The following is a 17,550-nucleotide window of genomic DNA, read 5'->3' on the forward strand; positions in this document are numbered from 1 at the left end:
TCATCTTTACCAACATCAGAGCCAAAGCGTTAAATTGTTATCTAAACAGTTTAATAGCGGTAATAATATATTATAAAAATGAAATATATTACACTTATATAATATGTTAAGAAAATTACATTAGACTCGCCATGTATGTTAAATCGTGTTTGTGCTAACATGGACGATTCACTTCCTTGTACAAAAATTATTTGAGTTAAAAATTTGTTGGGATAAAATTTTATTTGCGGTTGACTTTTAAAATATCTAAAATTTTAACATTGCTTAAAAAATATATTACTTTGTAAGGAAAGTTTCAACGCAGCGTGAGTACTGAACATTTAGATGTTAGATGCAGATAGTTAACGTATGTCTTTTTTTGTTATATTTCTCTATAAGTGTAATTGAACAGAATCTTATATATTTATACCGTTAACCACAACTATGACTTTTACGACTCCGTAACTGTAGTAAGGTACAAAAAGTAACGATGGCGCACTAACCTAAAGTAAACTAGAAACGTAACACATTTAGTTCTCATGTCGGTTACGAGATAACGGATTATCCTAAACTAATCGATTTCCTTAAAAACTTGGCAAAACATAAATAATACATTCAGAATGAAAATCTACAGAGTGTGATAAAACCCGTGAGTCTTATTATAGTATTGTCCAAATATAAACATGTGCTATTTTTAAAAAAGGTAGTTGTACGATAAAAACATTGGCAAAAACTTAATTAACTATGTTATTTTAGAAGGAGACCAAACTAATTAAACATGTATGTCAAATGAGACTCTACATATAATTATATAATAAGAGCAGTTGTAAATATAAAACAAATATAATCGTTTTAACGGCTGCAGAAATGTTAGTGTACGACATTCTGCACGAAAAACTTGTGCATTATGCTGATGACACGACTCTCTGTTTCACTAGCAAAACAAAATTGATTCTGGAACAACAGAGTTTTATTGAGATCAACAACTGCGTCTTACATTTCAACAGCCTCAATCTTAAGACAAATTCTGAAAAATCTAATTTTCTAAATTTTGCTATGCGATCAGTAGACATGCATGACGGGCTAGCTATTATGTTGGCTGACACAATGCTGGAAGAAATCTACTGCTCGAAATACCTGGGAATATACCTAGATCGAGGGTTGACTTGGAATAATCACGTCGATCACGTTTGCTCCAAATTGGCCTCAGGCATTTATGTTTTGAGGTCTCTAGCCAAATACTGCCCTATTCAGGTTCTGTTTATGGCATATTATGGCTTGATTTACCCCTATCTCACTTACGAGTTGGTATTGTGTTGAGCTGGTGCAAACAATCAATTTATGAGAGTGTTCAAGCTACAAAAACAAGCGATCCGCATTACTGCTCTGTTGAAATTTAGAGAGTCGTGCAAGGAAGCCTTCAATAATTTACAGCTGTTGGCGATGCCCAGTCTCTACTTCTTGGTAACAACTCTATTGTGTTTCTTATGGACCTGAGACAAGGGTGTCTCATAATATTTAAGCAATATTTAAGAACATACTTTCCTACGTAAGAAATTATAAAGATATGAATTGTGTCGGCGTTTGGGTTAGGTTTGCAATACAATAATAATTGTGCTTTGTCTTCGTAATCAGGTCAAAGAGCAGGCGTGATTAGCTCTGGAATTAGCGCCTGAATAATTATTTTATATCAACGACTATAATTAGCAATTTTTAATAATGCAATAATCTGCTTTGGCTAAAAAAGTTAAGTAGCAGTCATGTAGGCATGTACAAGAAGTCTTACAATGAATTGCGATTTGTCACAAACTTCGGGTCATAGAATGCGCAACAGTGGCGCTCGCTTATTGTCCTGAGACGATTTTTTTTTAAATTTTTTTTTACTCTCGTACTGACACATAATTGTGTATCACAAAGTCAATGGCACAAATATCTATAAACTAATCTATTTTATTTACAACAATACTGTACTAAAACTAATCTTAAACTTAATAAATTTTAAAATTCCTAAAATACCTAAAAAAATTTAAAATAAACGGATTTAAAACCTCTTAAGTCAAATATAAAATCACAGTTACACATATGTAAATTTTAGTTACACCTTTTAGTTGACTTTTGAATCTTGTTTATTAATTAGTTAATTGATTAAAGTTTGTTTAGAGAAGAAAATAAATTATTGCCGTTTCGGTATTGTTTAGTTTTATAATTGTTAATGTTTGATTTGACATTTATAAATAATGTTTGAGTAATAAATTCCATTTAGATTTTTATGCTGGTAATAATACCTAAAAGGTTGGTTGATTACTCTGGGACACGTTGTTTATAGACATTTAAGATTTGTAAATGGGATAATGTTCACAGACAATCCGATTTCTCCAAAATATTGTAAAACTTTTATAATTAGCAGGTTATCATTATATATCTATTTTAGCTTAAAACAAAATAATACAAAAGAGAGTATCTCCCATTATGCTTAAGAATGTTATTGCTGTTTTGTTAAAATATTAAACATTTACTGCAATATTGATACATTGTGTACCTGTATGCTAAACAATACAATATTTTCACCTTAATATTACTAAATAATATTACCAATTAATTGTGTTTATATATTTATTTCAATGTGGAAAAATGTTTACGGATTGTTATAGCCACTCTTATTTGTTTAACTATAATACTAACCAACTAGTAGACACAGTTAATAACCGATATTTCTGCAGCTCCTAACTTATGCACAAACTAATCCTTTTAAAACTAACAAATTCTTCCTGATATATACATGACTCATTTCCAATAAATATGGGCGACAAAAGATACTCGCTCTTCTTGAGCAGGACTCCTCACGTGACCACCGACTAGAGTAAGTACTTGCTGATCATTCTCCTTTTTTATTACAGTAGGATATTGCCATTTCCAATCAGTCATAGATGATTTCACAACGTATGTTTTAGAACAAATCTTTTTGTTTAGCAACAAATTAAAATAGCTTTGTAAATTTGTAAAGCATGAAAAGATTCTATCAAAACAGTAACATTGGTATTTTTTATACGCTTACAAGAACCATAGATGATTATTATTTGTGAAATAAAGCTATAGTAATATTTACTATAGTATTTACTACACTTAAATCTTCCTATACTGAAATTGATTACTGTGAATTCCTGGAAAAATGCCACAGTATTTGCAAGTACTAAAATATAATGTGTAAACCACCTGAATATGAAAAAAACGGCAACAATTAATTAATGTGAATTAGTGTTAATTTATTCTAAAAATATTTTATGGTTATCTAGTCATTGCATTAGTGTTTATTATTTTAAGATAACGCAAAGTGCAAGTATAATTTGGTTTATTTTTATACCTTACTTTTAAATAGAAGTTATTATGGGAACATTCTCCCACGTTAATAATGAGGAAATTCTGGATATCTTGTCGGGGTCCCGTCGGCCGCTTGTCCGCCGTCCACGGCCAGCAGGTAAATAAGGTGCCCACAAGTTGTGCCTGCTGCGGTTGTCTTTACCTGTGCAGGTCAGCTGTCGCCCTGACGTGTTACCATGAGTTATTTACAGGCATCCAATTATTAGTTTGGCTCTTTGTGGCAAATACCACCGACATTAGTCAGACCACGTAATTTTCTATGGATTGTAAACTATTGCAAACAGATGGGAGAATCCATTTTCAGAAGTGTATTTGAGAAAATTGAGAAATATGAAAATTTCTTTGCAACATTCCATAGTAATAGAATGAGTAGTTCACAAAATTGTAATAACACTTGTAATATTTTAGGACAGAGTGGAGAAATACTAAGTCCGTAATAATCCTAGTAAAATTATTTTGATGCAATATGATGGAACGCTACGATAATTTCAAAGCAAAGAGGTCACATTTATATTACAAATATTGTTTCAGTGTTCATTTTTAAGAGATTTTAAAGGTAAATTAAATTGGCACGGGCTGTTATTTAAGGTTTTTCACGTTAAGATGTATATACGTTTAAATAATAAATCACACACTACAGGAAAGAGTTGCGTTTCTGTCTACATTTAGTGGGGTAAGGGTGAAATAAAAATATCAAATTGTTATATTTAAAGAATTTACTTAGTAATATTAAATATCATACTATTCAGTCATACAGATATATAGCATAAGGATAAGAAAATATTTATGGTAAAACATGATCTTTCGTAAAAAGTATTACACTATTTACAATAATACACAGACTTTAAATGACTTTTTGGTATTATAGAACTTGAATAGTAAAATTTGTCATGCTACTTAACTAATATATCTAAATGAATTGTACATTACACAATAATAGTAATAAATCGTATATTTAAATACCACAAATCTAAACAGCTAATTAAATATACAGACAGATTTACTATAATGATAATAATGGTATAAGTGTTCACATATACAGCCTACTTACATCTAAAGAAATAGCATAACTGTACATACCCTGTAACAATACAAATATTCAACATCTAAAATTTATTATACATTTAAATTACTCAAAACAACATGGTAATTTTTTTTTAATTTAGACAACCTGATGATAAAAATACAAAAATATATTATTGCTTACAAAAAAATACTGAACGGTTTTATACAAGTTGTTAAAAATTGGCAATATATCTGTAAAACCTTTATAAAACCTAATTAAATAAAGAAATATTTTTCCACTTATAGAGTTCACTAAAGATTGGAAACGGTGTTCTCATACAAATCTGTTGTGTTTAAAATAAAAAAAAACCAATTACGAAGAACTTACATGTACATGCTATGTTGTTTTTATAACAATAAAATGTCCAGATATATAAAAACTAAAATAATACAAACTAAAAACAAATCTAAAATTTATAAACAATTGTCAAGAATATACTTACGCAACATAATCAGACCTTTTCGATTAAGATGAATAAAATCTGGTCTTCTAGTCCTTCCAGAGAAAAATCTGCAAAAAATCGATACATAAAATTATACAGACAGTCAGTAAAAGTATTCCATTCAAAATATGTAATAAAATTCATAGAATAATAAATCAATATTAATAGTTGATTATAATTTAAAATTAAGAATTGTAAATTCGGTGCTTCATAAAAATGCAGTAAACTAGCAAATAAAATTTATATATATATATATATATATATAATACACTAATATGTATATATATATATATATATATATATATATATATATACACTTACCGTTCAAACAAATGCATAATGCATTTCTGGCGTGGAGATGAACTCATGTACAGCGGGCAGATGTCGGCTATCCTTACACAGTCTTCTGCAACAAACAAAATGTATGTAAAATTATGTATCATGGCATAGAGTACATTGAAATATTACATCATGTTATAATTTCAAAATTATTGAAAAACAATAAAACTGGGCAAAATAGCGTCAATTAGGTATATTAAAAAATGATCCTTTTATGACCATCACATCAACAAGATTTCATTTATAATATATTAAATTTACTGAAACAAAAAAATCTTGTATATAAAATATACAGCACGGGAAGAAAGTAGGATCAAGTATATTACGTTATATATTTATAACGTAAGTATATAAGTAAAGTAAAGAACCATTTCTTGTACGGAATTAGGGGTGGGGATTTACATTTTGTTCTATATAAGGTTAAAATTACTGGCCGTTAAATCTACCGTTCCAAAATCAAATAACTATCACACTATAATGCTTTTGTACAATTAATATAGAAAAAATATTTTTATTATAGCTTGAAAATAGTTTATAAGAACATTAATTACATCGCCTTTCCATCTTTTAAATAAAAGTAAGTTAATTAAAAGAGGAAATAGAAGAATTCTTGTTCCGAATAAAACAACACAGATAAAAGAGCGATAACAAGACTAACCATTTTCCAAGCTCCGGATGTAACTATTGTATTTCTCCAACAGTTTGAAATGGCTTGGACCGTATTTCATCTCCAGCTTTGGTATGGGTGGCAGGGTCAGTAGTATTATACTTATTGCAGTCTCCTGCAGTGTTTTGATGAGTGCAGAGAGTTCCCCACACATTGTTGAAATGTCTGCATTCTGAAATCATTGTTTATAAATATTATGCTAAAGCATTATGTAAACCAACATAAACTACACAACAAAAGACATAAACACATTTTGAAAGCTACGAGTGTAACGGGTAACGAAGAATGTGTGAAAAACTTGTTGCGTGAAATCAATGGAAAGTACTGATAAGCAGTGAGTTATGGTAATAAAGTTAAAGCCAATAACATAAAATATAATATCTTAGACTGATTGAAAACGTTAAAATTATACTTATTACTAAGTTTTATAATTAGGTTATAGAAGATTTTAAACACTGAGGGTGTTTCTCTTAGTTTTTGTAGGCCTACTACATACAAAATTATAGTGGCCAGGGACAATTAAAATGTTCAAATAAAATAAATCACAGATGTATTCATTGATTTACATTGTGCACATTGCAACAGCAACTAAAATAATCATATGACCGATTTTACCCTATTATAACCAATTTGTATTAAACACATATTTTATGTACAATTTTATAACACACAAAAGAGTATATCTCATACCATTGAAAAGTTTTGTACCATGTGTTTATTAAATTGTTCTAATGTGTAGTGTTTTGCTTTTATGTAATGAATAAATGTCACTTACAAACATAACTTATTACTAACTAATTATATTAAATTAAATAACCATACAGTGCTAAATATTACCTTCAAAAAATCATTCGTCCCAATCATAAGGATGATTTTGTTCGATATCGGATAAAACTTCTCTTTCACTCTCTTATGGAGGTCGGATATAGTTTGACCGCTGACGCAGATTCCTATCCGGCCGGATGCTGCAAGAAATAAATATATGCATATATGTTAGTGACAAGAGAAAATTTAAACAATACATTTTAAAAATACACAAACTAAATTATACAGTGATGGTTGTTATATTAAACTGCGATCTTATCAAACTATGCGGATATCACGTTCAGTACATTAGATGTATATTCAAACATGTAAATAAAATTAAAACTTACAATTTGGTGTAGGCACCCTCCGAAGTCCCAAGAGCTGTTCACCGAACCTGCAGAACTGGCTGTCTCCAATCAGCTGATGGTCTACCAGTCCTGGTTCGTACACTACATTGTGCGACGACGTAGAGGAATTGGATACACTTTCACTCTGCAAAATACATATCTTTAAGTAAATTTTTGTTGTCGTTAAACATGCTTGTTCAAGATCACAATTCTGCAATTATCATCTTTACCAACATCAGAGCCAAAGCGTTAAATTGTTATCTAAACAGTTTAATAGCGGTAATAATATATTATAAAAATGAAATATATTACACTTATATAATATGTTAAAAAAATTACATTAGACTCGCCATGTATGTTAAATCGTGTTTGTGCTAACATGGTCTACTCACTTCCTTGTACAAAAATTATTTGAGTTAAAAATTTATTGGGATAAAATTTTATTTGCGGTTGACTTTAAAAATATCTAAAATTTTAACATTGCTTAAAAAATATATTACTTTGTAAGGAAAGTTTCAACGCAGCGTGAGTACTGAACATTTAGATGTTAGATGCAGATAGTTAACGTATGTCTTTTTTTGTTATATTTCTCTATAAGTGTAATTGAACAGAATCTTATATATTTATACCGTTAACCACAACTATGACTTTTACGACTCCGTAACTGTAGTAAGGTACAAAAAGTAACGATGGCGCACTAACCTAAAGTAAACTAGAAACGTAACACATTTAGTTCTCATGTCGGTTATGAGATAACGGATTATCCTAAACTAATCCTAACTAATCGATTTCCTTAAAAACTTGGCAAAACATAAATAATACATTCAGAATGAAAATCTACAGAGTGTGATAAAACCCGTGAGTCTTATTATAGTATTGTCCAAATATAAACATGTGCTATTTTTAAAAAAAGGTAGTTGTACGATAAAAACATTGGCAAAAACTTAATTAACTATGTTATTTTAGAAGGAGACCAAACTAATTAAACATTTATGTCAAATGAGACTCTACATATAATTATATAATAAGAGCAGTTGTAAATATAAAACAAATATAATCGTTTTAACGGCTGCAGAAACGTTAGTGTAATTTTAGTATACCGTGATTATATGTATGTATGTTTACACAACAGCAATACATCTTTTTTAGTAACTTTTAAAAAGAATGCTTTAACATTTAAAATTATTTCTTAAATTAAAATTTTAAAACTACATCGTACAAATATTGGATCGTAAGTTAAAATATTATTAAAATTACATTAAAAACTATTGAAACGTAACGCATAAAATAATTACATATATTTATTTATATATAAATATAAATAATACTGAATATTAGAATTGGGACTTACTAATAGTTTATCCAGAAGTGCTGACGATATGCAGATGGAAGTGCTACTCATTTTTGTTCACTATTAAAAAATTATATAATAAAAACACAAAAGAATAAATAATTCTCACTCCTTACAGTAACAACACAATATAAAGAATTTTATAGAATAATCTAACGAGGAACAATAACACATCTACTAACAACCTCTCCGCACAACTGCTGAAAGATGACTGTGACTTAGGCTGACCCTGGTTGGTGCTCCAGCTACCTGGAATACCGTAAGGAGAAAGGTACAGTGGCGCTAGTTCCAGGTTGCGGTGAGGGGACTAACTAATTTGCATGAAATAAATGAGCTCTTAACGTATAATTAAAAATGTAACTTAACCTCTGATCAAACAAAACTCATTGAATGTATATATACGTCCCTTTGAAAAATACCACACGGTCCCGACTAATATATACCTACATCACAAATGCTTTCATTAAGAAGAAACACTGTAAAAAAGTTAAATGTTAAAAAGAAATAGAAATTTGAAATATTTCTTTATAAGGTAATAAACACATGAACAGGCACAGTCGTCTTTACTCTAAGGAATATTGAGAATCAGATAACAAGTAAAGCGTGGTCCTTAAAGCGCATGCAAATATCTTTATATCATTTAATTGTATTAAAACTTTATGGATGTAAAAAACTCTTATTGATGTAAAAAATTAGAATTATTAGGTACCTTATACGCTTTGGGTTATAATAGAATAATAAACACTAATGATATCACAAGATAACCATGAAATATTTTTAAAATTATTTAACGGTCTAAATAGTAAACACATTATATAATAAATTTATTTTTGTCTTTATTTCATCTTTAGGTGGTTTAAAAAACATTAATATAGAATAGTAAAGTAATACTCTCAAACACCGTAAGAGATAGGCGACTGTATCTTATTTTATATTAAAGCAAAATGTACATATAATCATGGTCCGCTAATAATACAAGGTTAATAATATTGTGAAGACATTGAGTGTTGTAAATATTATAAACTTTATAAACTTAAAAATAAAAATAAAACTTTTTGCTGTAGTACCTCAATTTAAAAACAACATTCTCATCGTCAGTTTGGTTGGACAACTTGAACTGCATTGTTTTTAATCAAATGGAAATAAATATAACGATTTTTCATCATCACAACCCAATATTGTAATGGTAAAATGCTTTTCCATGTATGCATAAGGAATACTACACGGTCTTTTCAACTATACGAAAATATTGCGTGTTCACAAATGGTGTTCTTTTGTAAAAAGAAAAGTATAATGGAAGACGCCATTAGTTCGCATTTCACTTATCAGGTTTGTGCCTTTCTACGAAAGTCTGCGTAATTACATATCTTTATTGGATAACTTGGTAATTATCAGACATATGGTATCCTTAATATATTAGGCTACGCTGATTATAATGGTAGTCATTAATAACACTAGTAACGATGCCTGGTTGCCTTTAATGATTGTTGATATGTTTGATTTTATTAGTTTTATTAGTAGTAGAATATTATAAAAAGTTACCTCTTTCCAGCTTGACCCTAACCTAAAAATAAACTTTTTTTACTTCACTGTACTTTTAGCCTAGTAATTATGGCGCAATTAATTATTTCTACAACATTTGACAAGAGACGCTCTCTGAAGTTGGACAAGGAAGGGTTCCTAGAAAGTTTTAACTATGTTAACGCTACAATGTGAATAGTTAGAAAGACGTGTTGAGTGCCAGTACCACTATTAAAATTCCTGAGAATTGTAATAAAGAAAGGATGCCACCTCTAAAGATCGCTGATGTATTTATGATATCGGAAAAGACTATTAGACTTTCAGTTAAGGGATTTTCCAGGTTCCAGAAGTCGGTTCGTGAAGATTATACCAGGTACTGGCTGACCTTCTTGGAATTATAGTTTGTCCCCTATCTCAAGAGCCCAAATGGATTACTACGAGACCCTTACACCCGAACGCACAGGCAACGTCACACGCGCCGCCCGGCCTACCTGTCGCCCCCGTGTCGATGACTCACATAGTGGACCTTGAGTCATTTTTAAGCATTTTGATGTTAGGATAACATATTTTGTAATCTGCTTTTTATTTCATGGGAATAGAGACTAAACATATAATAACTACGGCATTCCTGAAGTGTCTTAGAAACAAAAGCTCAACGACTACGTCACGAATGTCGTGCGCATTTCGTGTTTTGACTTTATTTTATATAAATAAAATGCAGAATTAAAATATTACAAAAATAGTAACCTAACACACACACACACACACACACACACACATATATATATATATATATATATATATATATATATATATATATATATATATAAGGTTCATAATTTAAGGGTCATAAGTTAAGGTCATATGTTTAGATCAAAATGACAACATTATTTCATTATTTGTTTCATGTCATATGTTTACAGGGAATAAAACCCTGTGTGATAATCACTCATTCCCATGGATACGATAAGGACATTTATAAATTATTACTTTGCTATTATATATTAGTAGGAAACAGGGTATTATATACTAAAATATTTTGCTCAACATTTACTCAATTATTCAGGGTTATCTTCGACTATCGGTTTATCTTATGATCGAGGAAGTTGCTAAATTAAAGCTATATAGTACATTTCTTTAATGAAGATACTTAGTGGTAAAATTCATTTAATAGCCATAGAGTTTACTATTGGGGAACAGAAAAGGGGATAAAATGACTTAGTTTTGTAAGTTTGTTCATTCGAGCTACTAAAAAACCTGTCACACTGGAAAATTTTGCGATTCCTGACTAAGGCGTGCCACAACGCTTTGGTAAGATTTGTTTATTTTAACCTAGTTTGTAATTATGTATTAGGTTAGTTCTTTACCTGAAGAAGAGATCAGATTGCAGATCTCGAAACGTAGTGTTACTGATTTCTTGTTTCACTGAACAATGGCAAATGTCCGGAAAAATCCTGTTTCCTTCACAATCCTTCCATCGTCAAAAATAACCTTCAAACAAAGAATTAAAACATGCTCATACAAAAACAGCAATTATATATTGGGGACTGATCATTTATCACTGGTAGATTTTGAGTGCAAACCTGTTGTGTTAATTTCTGTTTAAATAACGAGTGTGCTGTATTTTATTACAAATTTATGTCTTATAGATAAGTCTTACAGAATCGATGCTTTGTACAGACTCGACTTATACGAGTCACGTTTTGGTGTCATTTGTTTATTTTTGCCTGGATTGCAGTTATTTGTTACGCTAGTTATTCGTTGGAAGAAGAGATCAAAACTTTTTCAAGGAACATTTTATACATATTTGAAAGTCAATTACATAATATAAACTTTGATACAACCTTATGACATTTGAACACGTAACATATGTATAAATAGTATTATTTATATTAACATATGGTTTTATATGCCAAACAAATACTTCCTCAATACAAATAAAGGTGACTTGGTGTGTAGAGTTTTATTATATAAATACTGCTGGGAAACACGTAATGAACAAAAGTGTGATTTAACTAAATAGCACAATATCTTGAGAAAGATTTAATATGTAGGATTTGAATGCGTATCTTACTCATAGCCTTCACCAAAACGGGATGGTAAAATATTTCTTTCTCAACGACTCATATACATATAATGATATAGCAAGAGTGGAATATTACAGTGATGCATTGTTATACTTGATGACGATTATAGTTTGTCCTGATCTGATCTTTTTAATTCATATTTTGAACACTCGCTCTTCATGACCTCTTGTTCATGGTTAAAATTAATTAGTTGATTTATTGTGGTACGAATGTCAATAAAACACTTTTTTGACACTTTCTCAGTAAAGAATAACAATGTAACATAGTTACTTATTGTTCACCTTTATATTCTCACCACTATTGCAGTAAATGCCAAAGTATCTTGGTCAAGAGGTCGTATCCTTCAATGATATAAACTCACTATTACGTCGATATGTAATACCAATCTTATTCCCATTTATTGGTTACAAATGTGGTGAAAGTTGCGGTCCTTAAATCATCAACCAGCTTTTTTCATCCTGTACATCATCTCTACCACTTTTACCGGCAGTACAGCTCCAGCTGAAGTACAGTTTAATATAATATTTTGATAATCTGTATTTTTAGTGACAAAAAATAAAGAAGTCTTGATCAACCTAATAATATTATAGATGTGAAAGTGTCTTTGTTTGTTTTGCCTTCACGCATAACCTATTCAATAGATTGTACTGAAATTTTGCATGGACATTGTCAGGGTATCTGGGATGAATATAGGCATATTATTATTTCTAAAATCTCTCTGGGCTACGCCCCACTGATTTCTAAAATAGCAAAAGCCCCAACTTGGTCTCTAAAGCTTCAACAAAGGCAAACTGGGTTTTCTTACAAAACTTTGCTATTTATTTACACAGTAATTATAATAAAATTTAATATTTAACAATTTATTGAACCAATTTAAATAAAGGCTTTCTTTCTTGCTTTCAATTTTGCAAACTTGTTTATAGTGTTGAAAAGTCTGTACTGAGGGTTAAATATTTTTCACAGCAACATTAGAGAATTTAGTCAGTCTTGTGAAAGAGTTAACCTCTTCGCATAAGAGACATGGGTCAAAACAGAAACCTCTCTTTCTGCAGAAGATTTTGTGACGGATAATTTAAGAAAAATCCTGATGGACAATTCAAAATCGGGAAACATAATTTTCAGATCGTTGTTTATAATGTAATCATATTAGTCAGTCAAATACTCCTTTCAAATCTTTTTCTCGCACATACATTTTAAAGTAACGGCATTCATTTTCCAAGCCGCTATCAACTTCATTAGAGTACATTCCATAGAGTTTGTTTGCAGCCTATTTGGTATGTCCTTTTTCTGTGGTTCATGTTGTAAGAAAATGGAGAGCATTTCGAATTTGTTGGCCACATGTTCATAAGCTGCTTTTCGCCTTGAGAGGTTGCATAAGAATTTAATGATTAAAAGATTGTTACGTACACTTGAGTTTTGAAAACAGATCTATCATTAAGATTAGCTTCAGCACCATGTCCCTCATATGCAAAGGTTCTTTCTTGTTCTGACAGTAGTGAAGTTGAGAGACTCGGATTCAACTTGCAACAACTTTTTGGCTGATTCTTCGTACTTATAAAGCTCATTCCTTTTTTCTTCAAAGTAGCTCTCCAAGATCGGAGTTGCTTTTTGACTGCTACGATACGTAGGTTTTCACTTTGCTAATATTGGCTGATTGTTAAACCTTTCCAAATTTCATTCCACAAATGGCAAAAAAGCCATTTTGAATATTTCAAACTTATTTTCAAACCACGTGGCTTCCACTTGAACAGCAAGCTTCTGTGTGGGGTCTACATCAATGTCTTTGAGTGATGCTTTAATTTCGAAAGCCTTTGACAAGTGCCTTCACGGCATCAGATATTGCGGACCACCTTGTACCCAATAAGGATTTCACCATAGGAATTTTACTTTTTCCAAACATTTCTTTACATTTCCCCACCTATTATATGAGTTTGAAAAAAGTGAGCAGAGCTTAGACACATCAAAAAAACATTACAGCTTCTGTGCAGCACTCGGCAGCAGAACCAACTAGGTTAAGTGAGTTCCGGCACAAAGGACAAATTCTGTAAAAGTACACAGTTATTTGATTCTAGCCTGTAGGCAGTGTTAAGTTCCTGACATATTTGCCGCATTATCATAGCTTTGCCCATGACATAGTTTAATATCCAAGCCTAATTCTGAGATATAACTTAAAACAGCTTTTTCTAAACCATATGAGATATGCCCTATTCCTGAGAGGAGCTTGAAAAGATGTTCATTATGCTTAGCATCTTCGATGTAAACGTAGTGTAAAGAGCCAACCGGTCTGTATGTGAACTATCAGGAGTAGAATCATGAGAGCACAGTAATATTGTTATGTAGATGGAGTGGGAATCGACTCAATACATCCATCACACAATCCAAATAATTTTAAAAAAACTGTCTTCGCTACGCCCACTACTTCACGTTAACATAACATAAAATGACAAATAGAATGGGGTTAGGATGTGTCAGGTAATGTAGTAGCGTGTCGCTCCTACGCATGCGCCAGTCCACTGGTTCGGTGTTGCAGTAACTGCAGACTGCAGAACAGAAGCAGCGTCTGACCACCTATCATGCATTGCATTGCACTACCACCACAGCTATATCAGTGTCAATGTCGCCATCATCGACACTCAACAGTATTATGGGCGATAAAATTGTGTGCAAAACATAATTCGATGTTTTATGTTTACACGTATTTAAAATCACTCAATTTTCTTTATAATTTACGTTGAATATACTTTGAATATCATTGTATCATACCTTTCATTATTAATTAATAACTATTGTAATTTTTTTAACCCAAACTTTTGCGCCCTTTAAAATTAGCCACCCTGGGTAGACACCCATTGTGCCCATTTATAGCCCAGGGGATGCCTATGAGACAACCCATTATTTATAGTTTTAGTCTTTTTTCACGATTTCTCAATAAAATAAAAACTGCATATAACGCATCTACAGATTCAATGTAATGTTGAGTTTAGCTTCATTTCCTGGAAAACGACAGAGCCCTTTTGTGGTCTATTTGTCTTTGATGTCGAAACGATGCAAACGATGTCGAGTTGAACGTCTTAGTCGCCGAGTTTGTCTGGATATTTAGACGGACGTGAAGTCATGTTTGGAAAAGTCAAGACTGTAATAGTGTCAGATTTCAATGAGCGGTATATGAAATTGGGCCAAACTTAATGTTCACAACGGAACACCTATCCTTCGCCACTATATATTGATAAGTTTTTAATTTTTTGTGCATCCTTAACCTTACGCCTTTGGGGTTTATTACACCTGAGGAATAGGATGGATTACTATCCTTGAAACGCACTATTCTATTTCTGTAACACTTAACGTTCAAAAACGTCCATTTCAAACCGCCCATCTTCAATAAATTACTTTAAACTGAACATAAAATATTGATGCTCGGAATTTAACGAATTTATTTTCATTTATGAAATACGTTCAGATAACCAGTATGTAGCAAGATTGTTGAAACTGCGGTATTAAAAAAAGGGAAAATCTTATCTATTCATGTTCAGAGCATGTTAGTAGAGTAATATTTATTTAAAATTTATATTTTAGCACCTGGATGAAATTCAAGGATCAAATCCAAACGCCTTATTAGTTTGAATTCTTGATTGAAGGTATTCATTAAACTAAATAAACAATTACGGTATAAAAGTATATAATTAAAAAAATTAAATTGTATGTCGACTGACATGTTTACTACATTTAAAATTTCGAATTACTTGGAATTCAACTGTCAGTGTTCGGAAGTATGTCTTAAGTAAAAACATTTAATTTAGTTTTATTTACGGAAACCTGTATCAAGCAAGTCATTTTTTGTCCTAATTGTGATGTTTTTTTGTCTTCTGTACTTGGTAATAGAAACCCGAAGAGGTTCTTGCATAATTTAAATTTTCAACCATAGCAAACTATCAACAATTTCCAATATCATTTCTAGGTGTACTGTAGCAAGAAATATTTTTGTAACACATTGTACATTTCTGATTTATTTAAACTATTAGGTTAAAAATGTATAGCACAAATAGAATGTTTCATTCTTTTGAAGCTTTCGTATTAGGCGCAATAGTTACAAAATGAAGCTTGGGACATTCTTGAATTGCCCATTGAATTGTGCCCATTCCTTTTATTTAGCACACCAGAAATAATATCTTAGTTGGAAGTCTTCAATACTATTCACTAAATTTTGAAAGAGAATTATACATTAATCTATGTCAGATTGATGTGTATTCATTATATTTTTGAAAACTTACTTTATAAGTTAAAAATATTTTAAGTTTTGTTTTGATTGACTATAGGCTCAAATTTGATGTTATATTCACAAACTGCATTCCAATATTAGTGGTAATAATATCCACTATTTATAAAGTGTTGTATGTTAGATTCTCTCAAACTCGATTAAAAGTACAAGAGTATAAATTTAAATTTTATTTCAAAAATTTAAATAGCTTACAGGAACAATAATTTAGTGTTCGTAGAAAGTCCACAAATTCCTTTGCCCTCATACTGTGTTGGAGTGGTGTGGTGTTTGAGTGTCTACCAAGTTGTTTGGTGGTGTTGGGGGGGGGGGGGCGTCCTGCCACCCGTGTCTACGCCGCCCCGACCATCGCGACGTAGTGTAGCGGTCATCCTCTACCTTGTAAATGCAGTACCGCTCCCGAACTCATTACTGGAACACACCGCTCCACATTGTACTTGTGTACTCGTAGGCCGATTGGCTGCAGATGATTCTATAAAGAATCGTCAGGCTGCGAGGAGTTGTGAAGATCGCAGGAAACTTTCCGGACGCTTTCTTTTAGGCGGCGAAGTTCAAGAAGATGAAGTCTGATGAACCTCGGAGTTTTTTCGCCCGGTCTTCTTTCAAACAGAAGGAAACCTGGAGATCTCCTTTAGACTCTGTAAACGCCTGTCCTGTTGTTGTTGGACTTGAGAGGGCTCTTCTCTGCTGACTTAAGAATTCAAAGAAGGAGGTCTTTTCGAAGCCTCTTCGGAACTGTTGAAATAAAAAAAACTCCTGCTGTCTTCTCCGCTGGGCTGTCTTCTACCGGAAGAAAGAAACCCTGGTGGTTGGGACTTCGGTTGACTTTCCTTTACCTCACTGAAGACGAAGCTCAGACGCCTGTAGCGGAGATTTGGATAACTCTTTCTTGGATGGAAACCTCTTTCAACCGGGTAGCTGAACTCCTCTCTGTGTACCTTTTGAACTTTCTTAAGACCCCTCCTCTTTAGGAATTACCTTTCAGTTAGACTGAACCTCGATTTGTTTACAGTATCAGAGCTTTGAAAAACACGTGCGACTAGCTCAAGCCTTTAATTAAAAGACACCTAGTTTCCACGGAAATAGTCGATAATACAGAAGTTTTCAATTTATTTGGTTTCTATGAAAACAAACATATGTTTGTTGCGAACACATTTTATACTACATTTATATGTGATAGAAAATATAGATATTAGTAAGTCTCCCTAAATCGTTGTAAATTATTTAAATTCAAAAACAGAAACATATTAATCACCATTATGGTTCTATAAGAACATTACGCTTATACAGTCA

Source organism: Homalodisca vitripennis, chromosome 8, assembly GCF_021130785.1.
Source record: "Homalodisca vitripennis isolate AUS2020 chromosome 8, UT_GWSS_2.1, whole genome shotgun sequence".
Taxonomy (NCBI): domain Eukaryota; kingdom Metazoa; phylum Arthropoda; class Insecta; order Hemiptera; family Cicadellidae; genus Homalodisca; species Homalodisca vitripennis.